We start from the raw sequence: 27,816 nt of genomic DNA, 5'->3' as shown, positions 1-27,816 counted from the left end.
ATAACAGTATGACTCCCATAGTTGTTTTTGTTTTTTTGTGAGAATTAAGTGAGATATCTGTAAGTCACTTATCATGACTGGTACATAGTAGATCATTTACATTTACATTTACAGGTACATAGTAGAACATTTATTTCCTTCCCTTCCTAAATCCTCAAAGGTTCTACCATTAGAGAATAATACAGTCCAATCCTGCAGGAAAGATTTTGAGTGAGAATCTACCACAAGATTGTGTGGCTATCATTGAACCAGTTGCCTCAGAGTTCAGAGAGAGGCTCATCACTAAATAAATAAATATATAAACAAACAAACAAACAAATAAATAAATAAATGAATGGACAAACAAACAAATAAATGAATGAATGAATAAACACTGGCCTAGAGACAATGATTTATTTTTATCTATAGCCACTCATCAAAGCTACATGATGACATGGAAGGGGTTATAAGCTGCATCAGGAAATAGAGACTATATTCACTAACATGAATTCATAGCTCTTTTGAAATAAGGCAAAATGAAGATCATATTTAAAAAATTTCTCTAAGAATATATTAAAATATTCCATTTCCCAATGAATATAACATATAGTCAAGTACTCACATGACACAGTAGGTGCTAGTTACTTATTTTACCATATTTTTTAAATGTAACAACAAAATTTAACATTAATTTTAGATAATTATATTTTTACACTTCCATTTATGAAATATTAATAAACTTTACATGAAAGTTGACTCCATTTCTTCTATACTAACTTTCTGAAATTGAGTTTGACAAACATTTGTTGCATTTTCTAATATGGATTTCTGAAGCTTTGTTGTGTCATGAACTCCTGTGGCAGTCTGGTGAATGGACTTTTTTCCTCAAAATATTATTTTAAATACATAAAATAAAATACATAATATCGCAAAGCAAAACAATAATATTGAAATTGGGTTGTCAAATATTTAAGAAAAAATTTAAGAATGCAGGTTAAGAACCAGTGGCTAATAACTGATTATTCCTTGTTTTGCTTCAAAGAAAGTTTGCTCACAAATTAGGCACTGGTAGTAACAAATAGAATGCATAGTCTTACTGTAAGTATTCATGAGATTTAATTGTCTTCCTGAATTTTTATTTAATTACATCAATAGAAAGCCAATATGCCAAACACTAGTGCATACCTCTCTTAAGAAATCATTGGATGTGGTTGTGAGAAAGCTCACATTCTTTATCTAGATGTTAGGAAGTCCTTGAATCTGATTTCCTTGGGTGAGAAATGAACTTGATAAGGAAATTTCTGTCCCCTTAAAATCACACACTGACTTCATATTAGTGATGTATTTACCAGAAAACCAAACTAAAATGGCACACAACCAAGTGAACTTAAAAATGGCCAATAGAGGCTAACAATATAAAGTTCACTGTTAAGGCTTCAGGGTGTGAGGAAATTATAGGCTAACATATATTCTTTCAGAGAAAGAATATTAGAAAAATTAGATAATAAAGAGCAACATATAAGAATAAAAAGATAAACACACAGAGAACAAAGTCAATGAAGGGAACACCAGGATGGATTAGACCACAACCAGGTGAGGACAAAAATTGACTTTGGTTATAAAAGTTCTGTATGGATCACTCATTTGCAAAAGAACAAAAATACCTTTTTTTGCTGTTTGGAGATTTGTTGGTGAGAAACAAGTAGACTGCTGTGCATTACTCATTAGCAAGTCATCTTGAACATATCAGAGTCTCCTTAGAGGCCCTGAGACAATGAAAAACTAATTAGCAAGTTGTCTTTCGGCTACATCCTTTCCTTACCATATTAGTGTGAGAAACAAGACAAAACAATGCTTGATCAGACACTATATTGGGCTGAGGGAAAGGTCATTTAAACATTACCATTGGAGACCACACTTTGACACTGGATGGCTAGAATGCCTTCCTTCTGAAGATCCCCCAGGATGCTGAGTTGGTTCAAGTAATTCTTCTCTAGATTTGAACCAGTGAACATATAGAGTCCTTGTTTTTTGGTCCCTATAAGCTATCTGTTGACTTCTACAACACATTCTCATACAGGAAAAAGTGTCAGAAAGTCCTGAGTTTAACTCATGCTTTCTGTACTTGCTGTGTGATCTTAGGGAAATCACTTAACCTCTGCTTCTTTAGCTATAAAATGGGAATAGCAATGGTACGTACCTCCCTTGAGGATAAAATAATAAAGCTTTCAGTCTTATAAAAATGTTGACTATCATGATAACAATAGGTAGGAATTACATAGTACTTGGGGCAGTTTACAATTATTATCTCATTCCATCCTCACAAAAAACACTGGGAGATAAGTGCTATTATAACCTTCATTTTACAAAAGGAGAAAACTGAAGCAGTCAGAGATTAAATTACTTGCCCAGAATCACTAAGTGTCTGAGACTGGAATTGAACTCAAGTCTTCCTGATTCCTAGACCTGCACTCAATTCACTGCACTACCTTGCTGTTATCACAATGCTACTTCCCAGTTCTGATTTTAGTCATCCAATTTGGCCATATTCAGAGACTTGCAGCTTTCAGGAAGCAGTTTATAAATCAAAATCCACAACTAGATGATTACAATTATAATTTTAACTTAGAAATCAAGCAGTTCCCTCCTAACCCATTTTACAGGTATCAAAACTGAAACTCAGAAAAAAATTGACACTTGCAAAAAATCTCACAGGAGTATAGAAAAAATGATTAAAAATGGGGTCCCAGTCAGGATCCCTTATTGTTCCTCTTCCCTTAATGTAGGTATGTTTTTTTCTACATTCCAATTTCAATAAAAGAAAAACAGTGAAAACACTTATTTTCTGCCTGAAAGATGATTTTATTAGTCCAATACACCTTGGTATCATCTGGTAAAAGGTATTAATGCTCCATTGGTTAGACTGGAGAAGATGAGTGACATTTTAGTACACAAAAGAAAAATAAGCAATTGGAAAGCTACAGAAGAGAGTTAGAGCTAGGGAGTCTTATTATCCGATGATGACCATAGAATCACAGATTGAAAGCTGAAGGCATCCTTTGATGCCATCAAATAGAAGCCCTCCCTTTTTACAGGTGACAAAACTAAACTGTTTCACTGAGATTCACCTTCATATGCCAATAAATGACTTATACTTGCTAAATTCTGAACAATGCCTGACAGGAAAAGGAAACGGTTACTATCCTTAAAGGGAAACCACAGACAAGAGAATGGTATCAGTCGAATCTAGAGGTCCCAGCAAATACCACCTCTGAGGCGTGAGCATTGCTTGATAATTGCTTGTATCATCTTGTTACCCATGTTTCATGACAGGTAGTGGGGGCAGATTATAACTGGCACATCTCATGGAGAAGTAAACACACAAGAAAAATATAATTCCATTGATTACCTTCTGAACCCTTAATAAAAGTAGTTAAGGACTGATTTAAAAGCCTCCCCTCCGACAGTAATGGCCCATTAATCAGTTGTTATTATACAATGATGATAGTCATTGTGTAGCAAAGTGCTCAGTATTTAGCATTAAAAGTTAATTTTTTTTTAAAAAAACTGCTTATACCTTGGCAAAAACTAGAGATGGGAGCCTGAAGACTGGCAGTAAAGCAGAGACTCTCATTCTCTAAACAAAAGGAGCCTTTCAGGTCTTATTCTGAAATGTATTTTTAGATTAGATAAAAGGGAAGGTGACTGCTTGTACAATTACAACAATAAATATTAGTGTGCACATTCCTGGGGGTTAGCAATGTTGTGGCAGAAATGTATCTAATTTAATCTAGGAGAATCAAGCTTTTTTTCCCATCCCTTAGGAACAAAGAGATCAGAAGAGGAACCATAGAGTGAAATAGAATGTTCCAATTTCTAAATGGCTCGATGTTTCTTTTTTACTATTATTTTCTCTTTTGTTATGATTTACCTCATGATGCTCAAATGGATTAGTGATCTCATGAAGGTCTGTGTCCCGTCAATCAGAGGAGACTGAAATCCACCCAATCCTACCAATCTCAAAGAACACTTGTCCATGCCCTCATGTAAATTTGCCGGTAAGAATCCACCTTCATCACTTACAACTAACACCCCATAATCTCCCTACATATTATGTATTCCTTATTCTCACCACATGTCAAGCCCATCCAATTGTACATTTCTTGATAAAGTCTTTTACACAGCTGCTTCTTAATACTTTATATGTAATGCGTTATAATCATATTATTTTCTTTAATAAGACTATATGATGCAACATTTAAAGGTGAGAGTTGAAACACTGATATGACAGAATGTTAATGATGTCTCAAGTTGTTCTTTTTGATTGAAGAAAACCTTCAAAAGTTTTCTTTGTAGGAGGTAGCAGGGTATATACCATTTAGAAAGCCAGAAGGAAAAAGATCAGAGTTGAGATCCTTTTTCTGACTACAACTGGCTAGTTGGCCATGGGTAAGTCATTTTTGTCTTTTGCCTTCCTTATCCTAGGCAAAAGCTCATCTTGTATAGGAAGTCTTTCCTAATCCCTTTTTCCAATTTATCTTGTATAAATCATGTTTTTTCATAGTCTCTTACATACCGTCACCCCCATTAGACATGACCTACTTAAAAGAATTTTTTTTTCCTTTCTTTATATCACCCACACTTAACACAGCTCCTGGAGCATGGTGGGGGCTTGGTAAATGCGTGTTGAATGCCTGACCTGCAACCTCTCAGTGTTCCCAAACCAAGACTATATAAGTTTCATGTTATTTTTGTGCTGTTATATCAATAATGTCTGACTCTTCCTGACCCAGTTTGGTTGTTTTCTTAGCAATGATCCTGAAATGATTTGCCATTTCCTTCTCTTACTCATTTTGTAGATGAGGAACTGAGGCAAACAGGGGTAAGTGATTTATCCAAGATCATACAGCTAGTAAATGTCTGAGGCCAGATTTGAACTCAGGAAGATGTCTATCTGTATTCATTGTGCTACCTAGTTCCCCTCTACATACGTTTAATAGATGTTGCAAATTTATACTGTTGGAGGGAGCTTCCTCACCAGGAAGTTCCCTACACCAATAAAATTATATGATCCAATCCAAAAAATTTATTTTTTTTTACTTGTATAGCTTTAGTGTCAAATAGAAGCAGATTGATTTCTCAGTGTATTTGCATGTTTTGATAAAACATTCTATACATATAAACTTAAAAGAACTAGAGTCTTTCAGCATCTCAATGTTTTTTATTCAATGCTCATATGACAGGTTACTCTGTTTCCCAACATTTACCAATTTTATTTTCCCATAGGAGACAAGTCTAGAAGATTTGGTAGTAAGACTAATGACTCCCAGAGGACAACTTATCTATCATTTATAAATTTCCCTGGTATAGTTTTATTGTCAGTGGCATCCTCAAGAGCTCCAGTGAAAGATAATCACTAACTTAAAAATCAAGAATAAAGATGTAAAACTACTGCAGTAAGTAACACTGATACCCAAAGACAAACCAGGATCTCTAATGCTAAATTGTGTCTAGTTTCCAAAGTGTCAAAGTAATTTGAGTGAAGGGATGGGAGGGAAAGCTGTTGCTCTTCATTCTAGGACACTCAAAATTAATCTATTTTGTTTGAAAAGCCCACATAGACCAAAGGTTTGGAAAATAGGATACACTAAAGAAGATTAACTATTCCACCTGACCAATAACTACTGCTACATTATTCATTATAAATGGAATCTTTATAAGCTCATAAGTACCCTTTCTAACAGTCCAAACTCCTTAATAAAACAGGTTAAGAAAACAGCAAGTCAGAATAATAGTGAACATTTCATTCTTGTGTAGACTGTCCAAAAAAAATTTAAATACCATAATATCTAAATAAGTGATTTATAATCTAGGTGGGAGAAAGAAACTTTATGTGTTCGAGGTGAACAGAAACACAGTACAGGGAGATAAGCTTATCTATAATTAATCTATTCAATTAATACTGAAGTATTATCACATGAAAGAATAAATATGTAAAAACAAACTTTTTAAAATTTCCTTCATTCTTTCTTCCTTCCTTCCTTCCTTCCTTCCTTCCTTCCTTCCTTCCTTCCTTCCTTTCTTTTCTTTCTTCCTTTCTTTTCTTTCTTCCTTTCTTCCTTCCTTTCTTTCTTTCTTTCCTTCTTTCTTATTTTTTTGAGACAATCTACCTTTCACTCAGACTGGAAAATCAATGATCACTCATCAAATCTCAGACTGACTATCCTGTGAATTTTGACCCACAGTTTCTAACCTGATCTGATTCATTCTTCCTTAGGCCATTCCTAAGGCTTCACTCACCTTTTTGGTTTCAGACTTAGGGTGAATACTCTAATAAATTAGCCCACTATAATCACAATTCCTAAACTCAAGAAATCCAGGAGCCTTAGCATCCCAGGCAGCAGAAGAGAATACAGTCATATGTGTACCACCACACTTGGTGGATATAAACATTTCAAGGTGTTTTTGCTAGTCAATGTATAAGTAAAATATTTCATCCTACTAGCTATATTCACATAAGGATTAGCTATATTTCACTGGGCATTTATAAGAAATGGAATGTAGAAGTCAAAGAAATTTTCAACATCATCTATTCCCAAAGTCTAATTTTAGAAGTGATGCCCACAAAATTAAATAACTTGACTAAAATCAACCAGGTAATTAATAAAAAAAAGTGATTTCCATCTTTATATTCTGGATCCAAATCCAAATAATTCCCATTATACTCGTTAAGAAGCAATATTTTAGGCATATACTCTGTATAAGTCATTCTGCTAGGCACTGAGAAAGACAAGAATAAATGAGACAAGGCTCTTGACTTCAAGAAGATTGTAATCCAGTAGGGAAGGTAAGCTATGTTTTTGGTGTTGACCTCTATGAAGTAGCAGTTATGCTACATACATGCTAGCTCTGTGTGTTTGTAGTCAATGTTTTGAGCAGAAGATGCATGACAGCTAGTAAACCAGAGAACCTAATCATAAGAAAGAGCTCACCTGCAACCTTAGTTAAATAACTACTTGGCAAAGAGCTTCAGGAAAATAGTCATCAGTTTGGAATGCATCTATAAAGCTGGGTTGATTGTAGATACTATTCATAAGACATGCAGCCAACTTACTTTATAGGATTAGCAAATGAAAGATGCTAAGAAGTAAGATAAAGGTCTTCAGGGAACACTTTAAAGAAATTGAAAAATATCCAAATTAAAATTTGCCACTATCTAACCCGATTTGTTTAAAGGTCCTGGATTAGAAAAAGGTGTTGACTCCCCTGGAGTCAGGAGAAATGGATTTAAATTCTGTTTCTTATACTTACTAGTTGCATAACCTTGGAGATATCACTGAACCTCATATTACCTCAGTCTTGCCACCTGTAAAATGGGAATAATGATACTTGTATTACTGCTTCACAGTTGTTCTGAGAAACGTGCTTTGAAAACATTAAAACACTTCATCAATCCATTAAAAGTAAATAAATATATTTATTTATCCATAAATATCCATTAAATATAAATCCAATAAATAAATCCAATAAAAACCAAATTTAAAAATCCATTAAAACTAAACAATAGAAACACAAGCACACAAAAAAAGCAATCTTACTAAGAGTTGGTATTCTAACAGGCTGTACAGTATATATATATATATATATATATATATATATTTATTATTATATATTTTATATATTATATTATACATAATATAATATATTATATAAATATAAAGTGAATAAATACAAAGTTGTTTGGGAGGGACATTACTAAGAGATGTAAGATAAGGAAAGGCTTGATGCTGAAGATGGTGCTTGAGCCTTATACATTTAAGAAAAATACTCTATGAGATGGAAAGAAGAAAACATTCTGGTAACGTGAGCTAGCTAATTCAAATAATGAAGGAGATAGGTGATAAAGTGTAATGCGTGAGGAAGAGAGGTAAAAACCAGGGTGGACAGGTCACAGAGTTCAGGAGACAGAGGCATTTCCATTGAGATAAGGAAGATAGGTTGGGGCCAGGCTAGGAAGGGCTTTAAAAGCTAACTAGAAGGGTTTGTATTTTATCCAAGAAGCAATGGGAAGCCACTGGAGTTAAGTGAGTAGGGGAATCACATGGTCAGATTTGTACTTAAAGAAAATTGCTTTAGCAACAGTGTACAGGGTGGATAGGGTTGGATGAAAGACTTGAATCAGGGAGATGAATTAGGAGGCTGCTTCAACAATCGGCAAGAGATGATGGAGGCTTTAATGTGGTGGTTGTGGGAGTGGAGGGACAGAGAGATGAAAGATAAGCTATGGAATTAAAAACAGCAAAATTTGGAAACTGATTGGACACATAGGATGAGAGAGAGACTAGAGAATAAGGCCAGGTTATGAAACTGAGAGTGGAAGAAAAATGTGGAAAGAGAGTTTTGGAAGAGGGAAGAGATTTAAGAATAAAAATGAGTCCATTTTAGCCAGGTTGAATTTAGAATGTCTATGAAATACCTTACTTGAAATTCCCAATAGCTGTTTGGTCATGCAGTAATAAATCTGAGAGGAGAGATTATGGATATATGTCATTCATTCAGTCAGCCAATGAACATTTATTAAATGCATGCTATGTGCCAGGCAGTGTGCTAAAAGAGGGAAAATATAGTCTTGCTCCCAAGAAGCTCATAGTCTAACAAGGGAGACAGCATGCTATCTCGGTGTTGATGTTTGTCCTTTGATGTGAAGAGAACCTGTGGCATCATGGAATCATGCCTTCATTCATGCACCCATCATGGAATGTATTTTACTTTATTTATTTGTTTACTTATTTTTTAGCATTTTTCCATGGTTGCATGATTCATGATCTTACCCTCTCCTTTTTCCTCTCCCTTCCCAGACCCAACAAGCAATCCTACTGTGTTATATATGTTTTGTCGCTCAATACCTATTTATGGAATATATTTCAAAAATATATTTCGAAGAGTAGATACTAAAACTTTGAAGAGGGCTTGCCAAGCCCTAACATCAGAGGTTCTGATGCTCCTTGAATACCCCATAAATCTCTGTATACATATATGTGTATATACATATATATTTATATTCACATATATATAAAGATGCAGATTCCATTTTTAAAGTAAAATCACTGTGACTAAATCTGAGGGTAAATTTTGCTAGTTATTGATTTCAAATGTATAGAAACACAGTTTCTAAAAAAAAATGTCATTAAAACTCATTTTCCTTCAGGACATCTCTAGCTTTGACACAAGTCTTTCATAAAATACTAAAAGCCAGTACATAGGTCTTTGAAATTCAAAGAAGGAAAGGTAGTACTTTAGTCTTCACTTATAAAATTGGAAAGAGGGGGCAGCTGGGTAGCTCAGTGGATTGAGAGCCAGATCTAGAGACAGGAGGTCCTGGGTTCAAATTTGGCCTCAGGCACTTCCCAGCTGTATGACCCTGGGCAAGTCACTTAACCCCCATTGCGTAGCCCTTACCACTCTTCTGCCTTCCAAGATGGAAGGTAAGGGTTTTAAAAAATAAATTAATAAAATAAAATGGGAAAGACTCTGTTTCACTTCCTTTTGTAGGCTATGAGGTTCATAGTTTCCTGTGCTTCAAAGATCTGTATCACATGAGGCTCATATGTCCTGTATCATAAGGCCAAAATAAAAGTTTAACTCTGTAATAGCCACTGGGTCTGATTCTATGTAAATATATACCAGTTTTCTTAGGTCCAAGGTGGGATTAGTGAGCTTCCTATCTACCTGTGTGAGGGAGACCTTTAAATGGGCAATCTGTAAATCAATAGCTTTGGTCATATAAAAGGAACTGGAGCAATTTATCAATCTTAGGAATTCAAGGTCAGTAATTAACAAATAGCTACAAAGAACATTTTTAACAACAAACAAAAATACAAAAAGAAATAAGACCACATATGTATTTATATAATATATGTATGGAATACTATTATTATTTAAGAGAAATAAAAGCACGTATATTCTTTAGTAAATATCTTTATCCAAATGAGATATCATCTTATATGAAGTATCCATATCCTATTAGTGATTTGCTTAGAAAGGGAGAAAGGTAACTGATGACTCTTTCCTTACTGGATTGTCAAGTAGTCCATGAAGGCTATTATTAACCACTTTTTCAAGGAGATTATTTTAAATAATTAGAATCCAATGTGAAAAAAAGAAGAGAAAGTTATAATCTCTACTGTTCAGTGGTGTTTCTAAGAAAAGGCAGAAAATATTAGTTCCAAGGTGGAGGGGGTTATTTTGAGAAATCCAGTAACTCATGACTGTTTTTGTATCCTTCAGGGGAGGCAGTCAAGATGGCACATAGAAGCTGTGAAAGTTGAGTCCTCTGTGAAAACTCTTCCATACCAATCAAAAACAAAGTGCTTCCAGGGGGACAGAAAACCAAATCCAACAACAGGACAGAGCCTGGGGACCCTACTGCTCAATTCAAATTAAAAGGTATGCAGAGAAAGTTGAATTCTCAGGTTTAAGGAATAGAAAAAAGGAAGATCCAAGGACCCCTCCCCCACCCACCATGCTGAGACTTGTGGTTGCAGGAATCTCTGGGTGAGGGCTCCAGCCCAGAGGGAGAGTCTTGCTATCACAGCTACTTGAAGGCTCAGAGCTCTAACCATAGCTGGCAGTGAGACAGCTGGAGGAGAGGAGCAGAGAGGAAGGCAGCCTGGTTGCAGTCTTCAGCAACCACTCTCCATCTTGGGCCTCTGCCTCTGGAGGTTTTGGCCTCATGGCATATCCAGCTCTGCAAATCAGCTCCACTCATTTATCACTACTACAGATAAAAGGGGAAAATCATCAGAGGACAGGGAAATTCAATCTCCAGCACCCCTCCCCACCTACTGTGCTGAGACCCAAGGTAAGAATCCAGCTGACTGGGATCCCAAGGCAAAGGCTGTAACCACAACAGAGTACCTTGGTACCACAATGGGAAGCTCAGGACTTTGACCAGGCAGCTGGCAGGGAGGTGACTGGCAGAAAGTAGTAGAGAGGAGAATGAGGGTAACTACCTTCAGCCTCCACACCTTCACCTTCCCCTTCATCTCCAGCTTCTGCTGGCAGCTGGGGAAGATCTAGTCTCAGAACTCATTGATATTCCATCAACTTAAACCAGTTAATCAGAAGAGCAGAGAAAAAGTTTTTTCAAGACAAAATAGTTCAAACCCATAGATCTAGCAAATAACCAGAATAGCAAGATTATCATCAATGAAGGAGGTGGGGAGGAAGAGAAGGAAGAGAAGGAAAAAATATGAGTGAACAACAGAAAAAAGAAATTACAATCAACAGCTTCTCTCCAGGTAATGAACAAAGAACAAATGGAACAAAGAAGGACCAAGAAACACCAAGCAAAACCTCAGGAACTCCAATGAATTGGACATAGACTTTGGAAGAACTCAAAACACAATTCAAAAAAAAATTAAAAGAGGCTGCAGACAATTGGGAAAAGAACGTAAAAAGCAAAATAGGACATCTGGAAATAGGCATGTGAACTAAAACAAGAAAATAGTGACTTAAAAATCAGAACTGACCAGCTTGAAAATGAAACCAAGAAAGTGAAAGATGGCCTACAAAGAAAAACAGACCAAAATGAAGAGGATGACCAAAAAGCTAGGGGTGAAATTCAGTCTTTAAAAATTAGAATCCAACAACTAGAAGCAAATGACTTCACAAGGCAACAAGAGTCTATAAAACAAAGTCAAAAGATTGAAAAATGTATATCCTTTGGTGTAAATTTTAAACTCTCTCCAGAGATGGAAGAAATCAGAGCTATTAAAGATATAGTTCTGAATTTCTGATATTAGAACATCCAACAGACCAATTAAAACCAATACTTCCGGGTCTCTCTGTTTTCCCAGATTTAACCATAACTTTTTCATCATAAAGAACAATCAAGCTGCTGCTATCATTTACCTTCCCTGGCATCTATAAGATCACAAAATTTCCCTAACTAGAGCTAAATAAGGAGTTCTTTGCACTGGCACTCCTTGAAATGATATTATGGGACTGAGAGAAATTAATTCTCCTCTCAGGTGGACTATCTTGTTGCATCTTGTTACTAAAGGATGCCATTGTTGGAAAACTTTCACCAATTCCAAAATACAAAGGTGTTGATTCAGCTCCTAGGTCCTCTTCTCTTCTTTCTATCCTTCTCTTATCCTTCAAGTACTAGAAATGAATCTTTAGTCACTCAATCAATAAATAAAAATTTAAGTATCTACTAAGTTCTAGAGTGTGCTTTGGTTAATGCAAAGTCTATTAGCCTTTGGGGTAAGACCCCATTAGCCTTTCCTATAAACAACTGACTTTCAAGTCCGGAAGATCTGGATTCAAATCCTGTCTCTAGTGTACCAGCTATATAACCATAGGGCAATCACTTAATTTCTCAAAAATGCCAGGCACCTCTATAACACGATCAGTTAGCTTCTGAAATCTCTTCCAAATCTAGCTCCTTGGTACTAACCTACAAAATTAAAGGTGAGGTAGCAGCTGGGTTGCTCAGTGGATTGAGATCCAGACCTAGAGACAGGATGTCTGAGGTTCAAATCTGGCGTCAGATACTTCCTAGCTGTGTGACCCTGGGCAAGTCACTTAACTCCCATTGCCTAGCCCCTTCTGATCTTCTGCCTTGGAACCAATACACAGTATTGATTCCAAGACTGAAGATAAGGGTTTAAAAATAAATGAATAAATAAAAAAAATAAAGGTGAGCTTATAGTTTGCATGAATAGTTTTGCATCAATTACTAGGAATTCCTTAAACCAATGGTAACTTGTCCAGAGGGGAGAAAAATCCATGTTGCGTATAATATAGCATGATAAAATGCAAGAAGTTCATAAGAATATAGAGCAAATATCATTTCAAGAAAAGATTTTATTTTTCATTGTCAATGTTCAGGATAAACAAGTGTGAACCTAAATCTTTTCCAAAAATAAAGTATAAAACTCTAATCCCATACTTGCCATGCTAAGCACAGCTAACAGCCTCATATTCTCAGAACTTTGTTTTTTTAAAAAAAATATGCAATTTTCAAAGACACAATTTAACTTTACTTTTTTTGTTATTAAACTTGTACCCCAAATTGGTTGAAAAGAAATGGAAAAAAATTAAAATGGATGTAGCCATGTACGAAAGTCCTCATTTTCTGCTCTGTAAACATCACAGAGCACTATTAATTTTAGACAAGAAGTTTAGCAGGTTTTGTTGCTAGCTAAGCATGATATTGTTTTCATTGTTTTTAATTTATCATCCTGAAAGTGCTTAAAATTTAGCAATGTCTTTAATGTTAGAATACTTTTTTATAGCTGTGGGTAAAAAAAGAATTTAAACTCTTGTGACCAAGAAGACTTTATTTAAAGTATAATATAGTTCTTATTGATCACCATCAATATTGTATAGAATTTAATTAAAATAAATTATAAGAAAGTTTTCCCATAAATTCATGGTGCTCAAGGATATGTAATTCCAATATATCATGTGTTTCTTAACTGATCTACTTGGATTTGTATGGAAGAATGGAGAGAAGGAAGGAAGGAGGGAGGAGGAAGAAGGAAAGGAGGAAGAAAGAAAAGGAAACAACTATGTATCAATCTATATGTTCTGTTTTATATGTACTTCTTCAATACATTAAAGGCAATCCTTAAATTGTAATCCTGATTCACCAATGAAGTAATGGCACACCACTGTGCTGCCAGCATTGGAGAAGTGTGATGCCCAGAACAATACTAGGTATATAGGACAAACCTGGAGAGATTAACAAGTAGGAGAGATTGCAAAACAAACCTACAAATTTATCTCCATACAATGAACTGAAGTAGGAACAGTAGCAGAAGAAATGAAGCACAATTTTAATAATTTATTATTACTGTGGACAGCTGGGAAACAACAGTGTACAAAGAAGAATCTGGTATCCATATTTTAGAGCACATGATAAAGCCAAGAGGCAGAAATGCAAACAGTAAGACTCCATGACCAGGACAAATTCTAAACAAAACTTGTGAGTCAGGAGTTCATTTTTGAGCACCCTCACATAGTCTTCTTTCATATTTCCTTTTCCTATACACCCTGTCCCCGGACAGCCTCTGTTTTCTTCCTCCTGGTTTTCCAGAGCTAGAGATGCCCCACTATTCTATAGAAATTTTCAATCTCTGCTTTACCTTCAGCTAGTTCTGGGGAAAGTGAGATGATAAACTAATTTAAACTTAGATAGTAAATAATTTTTTTAAATAATTAATTGGTTTGTTACTTTTAAATATTCAGTTAATACCCGCCCTCCCTTCCTTCCTCCCTTGAGAGAAGGCATCAATTGACAAAAGTATACATAGATCTATAAAACTATTTCTTTCTTATTTCTGTTTATTCCTTCTTTCTCTGAAGGTGGACATACTTAAGCTATTCTTCAAACAATATTTATTTTGCCATATATAAAGTTCTCTTGGTTCTGCTTGTTTTCACTCTTCATAACTTCATATAGGCCTTTCCTTGGTTTTTTTCCCCAAAAATTAACCTGTTCATCATTTCTTTTGACACAGAATTGTTCCCTTACAATCATAACCCACAATTTTTTTCACCATTTCTCAATTAATGGAATCCCTTCAATTTCTAATTTTTGTCACAAAAAGATGTGCTATTAATATTTTAGAACATATACTTTCCTTTCCATCTTCCTTGATCACCTTAAGAAATAAACCTAATAGTGGCACTGCTGGGTCACAAAGGTATACATAGTTTTATAATTCTTTGAGCAGACTTCCAGATTATTCTCCAAAATAATTATATCAGTTCACAGTTCCACCAATAGTGTATTCATGTTCTCATTTTCTCACATCCCCCCAACATTTGTCATGTTACTCTTTTGTTATTTTAGCCAATCTGATGGGTATGAAACAATATCTCAGAGTTGTTTTGATTTGTGTATCTCTAGTCAATAAAGAGTAAATGCATTTTATCACATAGTTATAGGTAGCTTTGATTTCCTCATCCAAAAACTGTCTGCTCATAACTTTTGACTATTTTTCATTTTGGGGATGGCTCATATATTATTGGGCAATTCTTATATATTTGACAAAGTTCTCTATATATTTTAGATGAGACATCTATATATAAATCATTATCACACTCAGACACAACTGCATTTTGAAAGATGGTGATGCCAAAAGTGGTGGCTCTAATAGAAGAAACTCAAATAGCCTAGAACTGATGGAGTAGCAAATATTTCCAAATAGAAAAAGCTCCTGAAGAAACATGGGTTATGTTATAGGACATAGGATTAAAATTTAAAACATAAAATTTAAAAGAGATCATCTTATTTAATTCCTCATTTTAGTGATAATTTTACAGACAATGAGAGTTAACATTAATATAGAACTTCATGTGTAAATCATGTTAAACCCTTTCCAATCTTACCTCACTAGATCCTCATGACAAGCTTGGGAGGTAAGTGCTACTATCATCCCCATTTTACAGATGAGGAAATAAAGAAAAACAAAAGAACATAATTTGTCCACAGTCACACAAGATGCAAGGTTAGACTATGGGTGACTATTCAGTTTCTCAGACTGATAAGTCTCTATAGTAAGACACAGAATATAATATTTCTATACTCAATGTGGGAGGGGCTGTCTTTTCAGTCATTTCAGAATAAAGAAGTAGAGATACAAGTCATGGAATCTCCTGATACTTCTGTATCATTAAATAAAAAAGACAATACTACATCTGCCATGAAAAAAGTCAGCAAATAATTGCTCCACCTATTTATCTGTGTGTGTGTGTGTGTATATATAAACACATACATACTCTACTGGACATTATGGGGGAAAACGAGAGATATATGATGTTCTGACCTAACAATGGAACTGTAGAAACAAAAGTGAAATACATGGGGAAACATTAGAGAATAATTAAGTATGACTGTATTTCTATTGTACAGACCATATTATATTTGAGATATGTGGAATGTTTCTAAGTGATAGTAGACTTCTAAACTATTAAAGATGAAAACTGCACTTAGACTTTGGGGACACTTTGTGCGAGTATGAGCATGCGTGCATATATGTATGTGCATTTCTGCACTCACACATGCCACTGGAACTAAAGTTTTTAGCTGTTTTATCTCTTTAAGGTTAAATTGTTCCAAGTTGAACTGCTAGAAATCCACAATGCTCTGCTAAGAGCAGAAAAAGGAAATGGTTATGGCCCGTGAACTTTAGGGGTGACCTCTGTGTGTGTCTGGCCAAATTACCATAGACCTATTGACCAGTTTGTTTTTCTTAGATTCCTTGGTCAGTGAGAATGATTATTAGGAACTAAATAAGACTTCGGGCCAACAGGGATTGCAGAGATCCTCTTACCCAAGCACTTCATTTGAAGAGGAGAGAACTGTGACCCAGGGAGGTTAGATGACCTGCCCCAGGTAGGATTTGAATGCACCACGCTGACTCCAGAGTCTTTTGCTTCCTCCGTGATTCTGTGCTGCCCTCTAGGCTGTTAATTTGGAGAAATGTGTAGCAGTAATAAGGGTGGAGTATCAAATGCCTACGGTGCCTTCAGCAAGCTTCATGATTGACTGATATGGAACATGGGCCTGGAAAGACATATTAATGAGTTAGATCTGGAAAGTCCACTTAGGTTAATCCCAAAATTGGCACCAGAATATTCCGGGAATAAAGCCTCACTTCATCTGAGACCAACAGCAGAATGCTTTGGCATGAGGTTCTTGCTAGCAAAAGATTTTAGATCATGTTAAGCCTGAAGAACTTTAGTTAAAGATTAGGTTGAAAAGCTTGGGTCCCATTTAATCATAGGACCGAGAAGCTCTATTTAAGATGCACTTTTAATACAGTATCTTAACTCCTGGTATTATTTCTAAGTGTGAATACTCTCTTCTGAGTCAGAAGATGTAGGTTAAAATCCCACCTCTAATGTTTATTTCCTGTGTGGCCAGGGCTTCAGTTTCTTCATCTGCCAAATCCAAGGGATTGGACTAGATGACCTCTGAAGTTCATTCTAGCTCTAGTACTATCTTCTGAGGAAATCTAGGACAACATTCCTAGGGTCTGTCTGCAGGGTGAGAGATGAGACAGAGAAGAGGAAATATAAAGACCTATGTTAGAAATGAGCCACCAGATAGAGTCCAAGACTAAAGAAGGGAACAAGTAAGTGAGATTTAGGTTCAACAGATCTCTAACATCAAGGATACAAGCTAGTCTTGTGCCCAGAAACAAAAGATGAAGTACTTAAACTTGGATGGAGAAAGTTTAGAAAATAATAAAAGACCAGAGGATTAAAATCAAAGTCACACACAGCTTGACTATAGGCTAAACTGCTAAACTGACTTTGAGGCCCATGGCTGAATAATTTCCACTGCTCCCCTCATGATTCAATTGAAAACAGGACATTTTACTTTAGCTAATGGAACAAATGCAACTCTGTTCCTTGGACTCTGTTTTTTTGCATCAAGAAGGACCTGGCATGTGCTCACTGTGAGTCCAAAGTATTTGCTCCCCCTGCCTTGTCTACATAATACTACATTGCTCCAAGCCACCCTTTCTGCATTCTAGAAATGTGTATACAAAGGACCTGACAAATCTTGCTGTCAGGGTGACTTGCCTCTGATAGAAAGTCCTTCATAAGTCAACGTATTTCTTTTATTCTCCCCTAACGCCTTTCTTATAGGTCATTTCCCTCTTAAGCATCTTTTTTGAGCATCATTAATATATGTGAGCAGAACATAGCAAACAGTTTTTGAATAACGATTCAGTGATTTCTTTATCAAATATAATAAGAGTTCAAAGAAAAGGAAAAAAGAGCAGTTTGGATTAGTCAGAGAAAGTTTCATGGGGGAAAGAAGGTTTGAGGTTGACCTTGAAGGATGGGTAGAATTTATATTAAAAGTGGGGAGGAAAGAGACCATTTCAAAGAGGAGCAGCAGCATGAACAATGACACAAAAGTGGGAATGATAAGATATACTTCATAGGAACAGAGGGTTTAAACTTTGGAAAAGTAAAACATAAAGTAGAATATGTTGGGTGGGTGCAGATCATAGACGGGTCTTTGAAAGCCAACCAAAAAAAGCTGAATTTGAAATGGCTGAAAAGCAGTCACCAACTACTGGAAGTTTTTGATCAGTTGCATCAGCCTTTCAGCTAAGATTAAGCATTATAATAATAGCTCAAATTTGCAGGTAGATAGAACTTGCAAAACACTTTACATGTATTATCTAAATTAATCCTTTAAAAACTCTTTGATGTGGGTGCTATTATTATCATCATTTTGGGGATAAGGTAAATGAGGCTTAGCAAGATTAAGTCATCTGATCAGTGTGACATCTAGTAAATATAGGAGACTGGACTCAAACACAGCTCTTCCTGACCTCAAGTCCAGCACTAGACCATGCACACTACAATGATGAAAGTTGTATGTCAGGCTGATTAACTTAGCAGCGGTATTCAGAATGTGTTGGTAAAGGGAGAAACTAAAAGCAAAGAGGTCACTTTAGAAAGCCTCTTCCTTTGGGGGCAGAGACCAAAGTTTTCATATACAGCCACAGAAAACTAATGCATACATTGGTATTCAAATAAACATCTTTTAAAGATCATGATACTGATGATATCCAAGTAAAATTGTCCTTGCCCAGGAGCAGAGTATCAGGTTTTAAAAGATGCATGAGAAGACACGCACATAAAATATCTTCTCCTTCTGATAATTGTAATTCTTACATTAGTAATAGGTTCCCTTGAATTTATCTTTATTTCCTTCCCTAAAATACTCTTAAAATGTAAATATATAACCAGGAGAAACAATACATACTTATTATCTTAGCATGAATGAGTTTATGTCTTCATTAAGTGCTTGGGGAAAAAAAGAATGCTGAAAAATGGGCCACTGAACCATATATAAAAATTCCTACAGGCTTACTTAGAAAACCATATATTAACATTATCTATGTTCTATAATATTTCCCAATTGCATTTTAATCTGATTTAGACACCCTGGGGAATGTTGCACAAGTGGCACCGAAACATCTCCTCTCCATCATGATACCTCACACATTGCTCATATTAGTTGATAAATATTTGTGGAATTTGTGGAATTTAATATTATATGACAAGAATAGATTATAGTTAGGCTATCAGCTCCTCCACTTTGGATATGATGCCATTTACAATTCTGTTAGCTTTTTGGGTCACTATGTCACATTTTTTTATTTAGATTGTTCAGTTCACTAAAACCCCTAACTTTTTCACATGAGCTTTTTATTTTTTAATCATGCTTCTTTCCTGCATTCATATGATCAATTTTAGCCTAATTGTGGAAATTTATATTTGCATCAATTAAATTTCATCTTATGAGATGTATTTTGTCATTCTAATGTGTTGGGATCTTTCTAGAGCCCAATTCTTTCATGCAATGTCTTACTTGTCCCTTCTGTTATTTCAGATTCAATAAGTATGTCATCTGTATCTTCTTTCATTGGTAAAAGGTTGGAAAACAAAGTCAAGGACAGAACTCCATTAAACATCCCCTTGAGGGTGAAGGTTAATCAAATTTTTTGGTCCAGTCAATCATTTCTGAATCCACTTACTATACTAGCATCTCATCTGTGTCTTTCCACCTTTTCTGCAATATCACAGAAGACTTTATCAAATGATTTTTGATACCATATCAACAATAATACCATGAACTACCAGACTAGTAACACTGTGCCTATCACTATACAATCTCTCCATCTGACCCCATCCTCTACTAAGCCATGTAATAATTATAGAGAGAGAATGCCACCACTTCAGTTCAGAGAGCAATCACCTCTCAACTATTCTGTTTCAGTGACCTCCTAATTGGTTTTCTCCTTCAAGTGTTTCCCATGTCAGTCTATCCTTCACATAACTACCAAAGTCATTTTTTCTAAGTATAGATCTGGTCACTTCACTTCCATACTTAATTAATATTAGTGTTTCTCCATTACCTCTTGGATATAAACAACAGCAAAGCTGCAGGGTCATGGTCTACACGTTGCCCTGAGAGAGAGTGTATACTACTGTTAGTTTTCTCACTCAGAGACTTACTGAAGTCCTTGACTTCCTGATGGAAGGAAGCCAGGAAAGAAAAAGCAAGAAGCTCATTTTGGCTATTTACTGCCTTTTGAGTTCATACTATTTGAGTCTTAGCAGCCTATCAATGAATTCAGTAAGTAGACCCAAAATAAAATACTTGCATATACTTTAAAGTTGGGGGAAAGGACTTTTCCATTACATACACAAGAAGTAGGCTTAAACTATGAGCCAAGAGATGACTTTTTAGCTTCATCTCTATTATTAATTAGGTTTTTGTCCTTAGGTAAACAGCACTTAATCTGTCTGAATCTCAGCTGTCTCCTGTCTGAAACGAACTTGAATTCTAAGTTTCATTCTAACTCCAAGTCTATCATTTTGTAACTACTTTGTAATTTATTTGAGTATATAATGCTCATTTACTCAATAAACACACATTACTACAAAGTGTCAGGTATTGTGCTAAGTGCTACAAATACAAATAAATAAATAAACTATCTGTGCTCTAAGAAGCTTAGAGAAGAGTCAATATATGTATCTGTAAGTACAGAATAAATTCAAATGCATAAATGGCAATTTAATATATGGCAAGAGAAGTTAGTGCTAGCAATTACTGGAAAGACTGGTGATATTTGAGATACATCTTGATGGAAATGAGGAATTCCAAGCCAAAAAAAAAAAGGAAGAAACATATTACAGGCATGGAGGGGAAATGCTGCAAAGACATCAAGATAAAAAAATAAAATAAAATAAATCTTCTCCACCATGTGGAGAAGTTCAGTTTAGCTGGTCCAGAAAGTAAGAATGGGAAGTAACACATAATGAGACTGGACACACAGAAGTAGAACAGTATTGAAAAGTCAGAGGAGTTTGTACTTTATCTGATAGATAATGGGAACCTCCTAGTATTTTTAAGGACATTAAGTAGTTAGATCTATGATTAAGAAAAAGTACTTTGGCAATAATTTAAGTGATGGATTAGAGTTGGGAAATACTTAAAGCAGGGAAATTAATTAGGCAGCTACTGAAATAGCATAGATGTAGGTGAAGAGAGCCTCAACTAAAGTGAAGACTGTGAAGGGGGAAAGGGTTAGATTTAAGAGATGCTGAATAATGGAAACCCCAAACTTTGATGACTCATTGGTTAAAGAGGGGGAGTGGAGTCAAAGCTAATGTCAAGGTAATAGCCTTGAGACATTAGAAAAAAGGTGGTATCTTTGACAAAATTAGGTGATGGAGTGGGTTGATGAAGAGCATTAAATAGATCTTTTGGGGACACAGTGGCTTTAAATTTTCTCTAAAACAGCCAATTTGAAATATCTAATAGGCAACTGATAATACAGGATCAAAGCCCAGGGAAGAGAGTATGGCTGAATATAAAGATCAGTAAATCATCTGAAAGTTGATGAAACACAGGGGACCTGAAGAATGAGTTTATCAGGAGAAAAAATATAGATAAGAGAAGAAGACCCAGCCCTCAGTTAGGGGGTATGATAGAGATCATGAGCCAACAAAGGAAACTTAGAAGAAGCAGTCAGACTGGTAAGAAGAGAGCTAGGAGAGAGATGCTTCCGGAAAATCCAAGGAAGAGTATACAAAAGGAGAGGATAGTCAACATTATCAAATGTAGCAGAGAGGTTGAGAAGGATGAGTACAGGTGTAGGGGAAGATCATCATGTCAAATATATTGCTCTTAGGTCTTTCAGCAGTCCAAATCTTTCACACTCATGAAGTTCAGCTACCTGAAGCTATTCATTATTTTATCTGTGGTTTTCATAGCCATTTAGAGAATTCTTAAAAGGTAAGATCTGTTTTTTTCCATTATTTTTATTCTTATCACCATCTCTGCTAGGCCATGAGTCCACGAAGAAAGGCAAAAATGAAAAGAATAAAAACCAAGAGCAAATTTGTCTTCATTTTTTTATATTCCCATATCAGAAAATGAGAAAAGTCTCCTAGATAGCTTGATATTTTCTAGTGAGCTTTTCAGAATTAAAAAGAGTAACAACAGAATTTAATAATCAATCAGTCAATTGATTTTGCACCTACTATGTGCCAGGTACTCTGTGTACTTTGTAATGGGAATAAAAAGAAAAACAAAAGAAAACAAAAAACAGTCCCTTCCCCCAAGGAATTCACAGCCTAATAGAGGACAAAACATGCAAATAAATAAGATATATGAAAAGAATCAATGTGGAAACCCTTAGGTCTAAAGAAGTATTCTTTAATTCAAGAGCCTCTCCAGGTCTGCATCATGCAGTTTGGCAAGTGTGTGTGTGTGTGTGTGTGTGTGTGTGTGTGTGTGTGTGTGTGTGTGTGTGTGTGTGTTCCTGACTCAGTCTGTTAGCACATGCCCCCCACTTCCTTGCTTGTCTTCTGGTATGTATGTTGTACATGTTTGTGTATGTCTCTGGAGTCTCTGCCTCTTTTAGAGACCAAATTCTAGAATCTCCTCAGGTGTGTGAATTCACCTTTCCTCAAGCATCAAGCTAGGACCTTGAAGCAGTGAATTTGCCTTCCATAGAACAAGTCAGTGGAGCAAGGCACAGGCCTTATAGAACGTTCATCTTTAGTAAGTGTCAGACGATGGTTTCAGGAGATAACAGAAGGTGGGGAGGGGATCATCACTCTGATATTGACCTAATGACACACAGCGCCACCATCTGAAGTATATTTTCTAAAAAAGGTTCCTTTTTTAATGTTAATCTTAGCTTTTGTTATTTCTTTCAATCTGTAAGAGTTCACTTTTGTACCTACCCTGAGAATCAGTGGTGAAGTACTGAACATAAAGTGTCTGGTATCAGCCTTCAGTAGATATCTACTGGTCCCAAGAGGCCCAAAAAAGAAGAATTAAAATCTAATGTGAATTTATGAATTTTAGTGAGCTATAATTCATAGACAAGTCACAAAGGAAATATACTCTGGGCCACTTATCAATGTCTCTCATATAAAATTTTAGTGTGGAATGCCAAGAATTCTGAATTTCCATGCTGACCCTGTTCTTTCATTTTTTTTTTCCCTCAGATCTGTGATGATCTTCAGTTCTATGTTGTTAAGCACAAGATGTTCAGCTTTATTGACTTGCAAATTGCCTGGTTTTTTTTTCTTATTGAAGTTAAATGCAGTCCCAGGATATCCAAAAAACTTTCAGGGAAATGGTTGCCAATTGTAAATGTCCACTCTTTCTCCACAAAGAAGAGATAGTAAGAAGAAATAACCGTTATGAAGTCTCAAGATGATAGTTACTCTTATTGGTTTAAAATACTATAGAGATTCCAAATCACATTAAAAACCAAAGTTCTCTTGCTTTGATGTTAAATAAAACTTTTAAATGGAAAAAATAAAGTTTTTTTTTTCAAAAATTGAAGTAAAATGGACTTTGGGGTAAAATCAAATCATTGTAACTCAGCAACTGGGAGGCTTTCCATTCTCAGCTATTTCTTTTTTCCTCCTTAGAGCAGAGCTGGAAGGCCAAGCATAGCCAGCTACTGTTTTTCCCTAGTGGAAACTGGAAAGTGAATAGCCTTAGTGGTCTTCAGGGCTGAGTAGGATAAGGTGTGAATTAATGCTATTACAGAGCATCATTTTTTCTTCCTCCATTTCCTGACCACAGTGTATGTGAAAATAGATCTAAGGCACATCTAGAAGAAAATTACTGCTGCTTTGGTAAATGTAAACAAGACAAATTCAATCAGGCAAAAGTCCAGTCCCCAAAATGGAATTTGTCCTGCATCCAGGGTGCTTTGTGGTTACTCAATAAATATTAAATCAAATTCATCAGATTTATGGTCAATGAATCTTAGAGAAAACTCATTTCAAAGACTGAGGTTATCTACAAAGGACCCCTACTTCCAGACCTTAAACCCTAATTCTAAAGTCCCCAGCAGGAGCACTCTAAATAGAGAATGCTTATAGGAAGCCTACATATGGAGAGATGTTATTTGTGCAATAACTAAGGGTGAAATCTTCTAGTACGTAAAGGAGGAATGCCAATACCTTATCCCATTCTTGGACTTCAGAACCTTTAACCTTTTTTTTGGGGGGGGGGCAAAGAACACAGCCTTCTTTATTGAAAGAATGAAAAGTTGTTCTCAGGCAAAGAAAATGACACGTACATATAAATGGGTGGTGTGCACTTCTCAGGAGAAGTATCCAAAAAAATCAAAAAGCTTCCACACGGTGCACTGTTCCAAATTTCCATCTGTTAGCATGTACAAAGGTGGGGAATGGTGTGGAGCATCCCTCTCTGTATTCCTTCTCCCCCTCCCCGAACCCCAGCATTAACCTACCCAGTTTGGAGTGAGATTAAGGTGGACAGTCAGAGATATGAATTTCTTGGACTTCAGAATCTTTAACAGACCTTAAAAAAATGATCAACTGTTTAGTGAATTGCCAGCTCTTTAATGGAAAGAATACTTTAACAGGTAAGAAAAGAGAGGTAGTATGATTGGTGTATGGGGTGCTGGACTTAGAATCAAGAAGAGCTGGGTTTAAATACCATTTCAACCGCTTAATAACTATGTGACCCCGTGTAAGTCACTTAACTTTCCTGTGCTTCAGTTTCCTCATCTGTTAAATGGAGGGAGTGAACTTGATCCCCTTTGAACTCTAACATTATGATCCTATACACAATGGATGAATTAATGATTAATGAGTAGTCAATAACCAAAGACCTGATCATATTAGGGACATGATAACTTTGGGGAAACCAACCTAATTATATTTTTACAGAAATTCTCATATTAATCACTATTTTTGAGAAGCATTTTACCAAAAAATAAAAGGAGCTCCAGAGGCCCTACATCCTTTAGACCTATCTCTAAGGAGTCCAGAATGATGTTGAATGGAATAGGATCCTCAAGTAACAAGGTGAAACTCTTAAATGCTTTGAGAATTTAACATATTTGACCAGACCAACATATTAGTTCTGGCCCAAAGTTGTCCTGAGATGTCTGGTCCAAGCTCAGTCCCTGATGTCAATAAATCAGTCAACAAGCATTTAGTAAGTCCTTACTATGTGTCAGGCACTGTCTTAAGGCCTGGGAATACAAATGTAAACAGAATTTTTTCCCTACCTTCAAAGAGCTTATATTTTAAAGAGGTTGGAAAGGATCTCTGAAGTTCCTAATGGTTGAAAAAAAAGTTCAATTAGAAAATAGATCAATTTTGAGCTATATTAAAATTTCAACCCAATAACAATCTCAGAAAGTAGGGGCAGGGAAGGGGAGGGACTGGGATCAGTTTTAATTCCCTCATATGCAGTAGAAGATCAATATCACCTAGGATCTCTAAGCATCAAATTCTGGTATCAAGAAAAAACATTTCTTAAACATCAGACACAGGTAGTAGATGACTAAGAAATGTTTGTTGCATCTAATTGGTTGCTTTTTTATAACCGATATACTTTTTAAATGGTTTGAATATTGATTGTCCTTTAAGATGAAAAAATCACTTAATTGTCCTATCATTTAATTGACAAGTTATTTAATATTTTATTTTTAATATTAAAAAGTTGACAAGTATATTTTATATATACTTTGTCTTTACTTACATATTATATTGCTTTGTTTCAGTTTTCCTTTTTGTCCTTGTATCCCAAGAGCTTAAGTGCTCTGGCACTAAGGTGCTTGGCAATAAGAAATTGAAAAATAGTTCCTTGAATTAATGTGTCATTGTAAGGCCAAAAGAATGGCACTCTCTGTCTACTACTTTTCATTTTACTTCTAGATCTGGATCCTAATCCTGGAGTGTTACAGAAAGGTTCTTATCATCTTCCTAATGATACACCCAGAAACTTGTAATGGTGTTGAGTGGGTATGTTTCCTAGCATGAGGCAAGGTAGAATAGCTCTGGATCTCACACCTCTTCCCCAGGCAGTGTCCCTACCCAAGGACTCTAAAAGATAAAATCATCCTGGATACATACATACATATATATATATATATATATATATATATATATATATATATATATAAAGAGAGAGAGAGAGAGAGAGAGAGACAGAGACAGAGACAGAGACAGAGACAGAGACAGAGACAGAGACAGAGACAGAGACAGAGAGAGACAGAGAGAGACAGAGAGAGACAGAGAGAGAGACAGAGAGAGACAGAGAGAGAGACAGAGAGAGAGAGACAGAGAGAGAGAGACAGAGAACGAGGAGGAATATACACCAGATTATTTAATTCAAGCTAACTTCAGGATCTTCCAGATAGAAAGTATCACTAGGAACATGACTTTATTGGATAATCTATCATTAATCATTCTATCCTCAATACTGTAAGTTAAAATGAAGTTGTCCTATATGTATAAGATAGCATACTATTACTTCTACCACTACTGCTATTGCTATTGCTGCTGTTGCTGCTACTATAACTACTACTACTACTTCATTTCAAATTGACTTCCTTTGCTGGGAGGAAAACCTGGTCCATATTTGGATTTCTTGGATCCAGTCTCAACCCAAAGTTATAGATTGGTCTAAGAAGTCAGGAGGAGTTGTCAGTGGGTCTTTTAATGTACATTATGAAGCTGGCACAAAATATAGAGAGAATTAAATGAAATAGACTGGAATTCAACAAGAGAATAAATGATCTTAACAGATTTTCCTACTTAGAATAATGTGTCCAACCACAAAAGGAAATCAGCATTTTAACTTTGCCTTCCCATTGGCTTTAACATTAGGAAAGAGGGTGGTTTAACTCCCTCTAAAGCTATGATTCTTCATTGCTCTACTTCATGCTTTCCTTGTACATATCCAATCATCTAGTCTTGGCCTCAGTTTCCTTCTTTGTAAATGGATAGCATATCTAATTGTGTTTTTTTTAATTAGTTGTTATTAAGATAAAAAGATACTTTTATAGAAAGTATCATATAAATGTCAATTAGTCTTATCATTTAATTGCCTTCCTGCTGGTGTGTTGTTGTTGCTTTCAGAATAAAAAGGGAACTGCCAATGGGTCCTTATGTTTTCATTTAAATGCTTCCTGTAGACACTAAAGGTAATATCTAAATGAGTTTAATTAGTTGGAGTTCAAAGAGGTATGAAAAGGGGAACACTGTCTCTCAATATGTTAGAATTACCATTCTAGGAAGGCAACTTCATTAAGAAATTTGATTATTTTACTGTTTCCATTTCATGCTGAAGATATGCTAGATAAAAAAAAATCATTTTTGAAACCTTAAATCATCTACTTTATCTATCTACCTGGCCCAAATGAATTTTCATTAGCAGTTGTGTTTCTGTAAAGAAAGGCACCGTGCTATAGTAGACAGAGCACTGGCTCTGCAGTAATATGACTTGGGTTCAAATCTCCCCTCCAGTACTTACTACCTGTGTGCCTTTGGGCAAGACACTTAATTTTCCTGTGCCCCAGTTTTCTTATCTATAAGAAAAAGGGGGTGGACTTGATGGCCTCTGAGGTTTCTTCCAGCTCAAGATTTATGGCCTCAGATGATCTCTAAGGTCCCTTCAAGCTCTAAATCTAAAACACTATGTGAATACAACCTTGAAAGTAGTTTTCAAAAGTGATTAGGGCCACCAAATTTTCATTAGTTCTGCCTGACATTTACTGAAGTCATTTCATCCACTTTCTTTCTGATTTCCCTATCACTAGGATAACAGAACATACAAATCAATATCCAAAAAATTCATTTTAATCTTCTTTCATGAATTTATTGTTCTATTGATGGTACAATAGTACCTTGCAAATGATTGATATTCAATGCATATTGGTTTTATTGGACTAGATTTCCATGGGCCACCTATAACTTCCCTGATGATTTGGGCAC

This window comes from Monodelphis domestica, chromosome 8, assembly GCF_027887165.1.
Source record: "Monodelphis domestica isolate mMonDom1 chromosome 8, mMonDom1.pri, whole genome shotgun sequence".
In the NCBI taxonomy this organism is placed as follows: Eukaryota; Metazoa; Chordata; class Mammalia; order Didelphimorphia; family Didelphidae; genus Monodelphis; species Monodelphis domestica.
Note: the sequence above shows the minus strand (reverse complement) of the source record.